Source organism: Penaeus monodon, chromosome 16 (assembly GCF_015228065.2).
Source record: "Penaeus monodon isolate SGIC_2016 chromosome 16, NSTDA_Pmon_1, whole genome shotgun sequence".
NCBI classification, from domain to species: domain Eukaryota; kingdom Metazoa; phylum Arthropoda; class Malacostraca; order Decapoda; family Penaeidae; genus Penaeus; species Penaeus monodon.
In genome coordinates, this window is record NC_051401.1 from 46,163,791 (window position 1) to 46,165,015 (window position 1,225).

The 1,225-nt window shown below is 39.0% G+C and overlaps 1 non-coding gene across 1 annotated transcript; it reads right to left on the reverse strand.

The window, feature by feature from the left end:
* Positions 1 to 400: 400 nt before the first annotated feature.
* Trnav-cac lies at positions 401 to 607 on the reverse strand. Its single transcript has 2 exons — positions 571 to 607; positions 401 to 445 (listed from the first exon to the last, which is right to left on the reverse strand). It is a non-coding gene; the product is annotated as a tRNA-Val (tRNA).
* Positions 608 to 1,225: the final 618 nt, after the last annotated feature.

The window sequence follows — 1,225 nt, forward strand, 5'->3', positions numbered from 1 at the left end:
GCTTGTTCCCTCGTTCGCTTGTTCCCTCGTTCGCTTGTTCCCTCATTCGCTTATTTAATATAATTTATCTCGATTAGGTGAACTCCAGCATCATCAAAGCACCAGTATGGTGAAAAATGTCGAGACAGTGAAGTTCTAGAGTCATGATTTAACAACACAAGCTAGTCATAATTTAAGGCTCTGTTTAAGAGAGGTTACGGCGATTGCCATCCGCGCGGTGACCCTGGCACTCTCATCTTAAGGCACAGTTGGCCCCCCGGTCACCCTTCTCTCTCCTCCCAACCAGCCCACAAGGTATCCGTACCATATCAAATTAATTATATTTAAAAACATCTCCTACTAAGAGCCTTCTTTCTTAAATAATACAATATTCTAATAAAAAAAAAAAGTTTTTTCATATCGCTGCGGATAGGATTCGAACCTGTGCGGGCAGAGCCCAATGGATCACTCCTATTGTTATTTTATGGATTATTTCGGTGAATTCCTTTGGACTGATAAGAGATAACGTGATGCAATAAGGAGATAAGACAGTGAGTTGTAGATATGATAACAGGAATGTGTGTGTGTGTGTGTGTGTCCATCTCCTTAACCACTCGGACACCGCAGCTTATATTTAGAGATAACATTCAGAGATATGGGAGTGTCTTGAGTGCATTTTTTTTTTTTTTTTTTTTTTAAGATGTGCACACTGGAAGAGCGAAATAATGCTATCTTCACACTGTTCAGTGTTGGAATGATATAGATGCAGATGTAGGTAGATATACATCTGTGTGTTTGTTTGTTCTGTGCGTGCGTGCGTGTGTGTGTGTGTGTGTGTGTGTGTGTGTGTGTGTGTGTGTGTGTGTGTGTGTGTGTGTGTGTGTGTGTGTGTGTGTGTGTGTGTGTTTGTTCACATATGCATACATGATTATGTAATTTTTCCGGTAAAATCTGTTTAACGTTGACAAATCTTACTTTTTCTTTTAAAAGAAATTCAGACTATGCCCCTTTAGTTAAAAAATAAATCATCCTTTACCCCTAATACGGTTTCTTCGTGTTATTTGCATATGCTTAAATCGTATTTGATATTTCATAGCATTCCACGGGCTATGCTTAATGAATAACATTACTGAAGATTATAATTAGTCAAAATTTAAGATGTTTAGCGTCTTTTTTTAAGCATGACACCGGCTTCTGTCACAAGCCCGTGCAACCACTTGTGCCACTTATAGCGAGTGCCACTTTA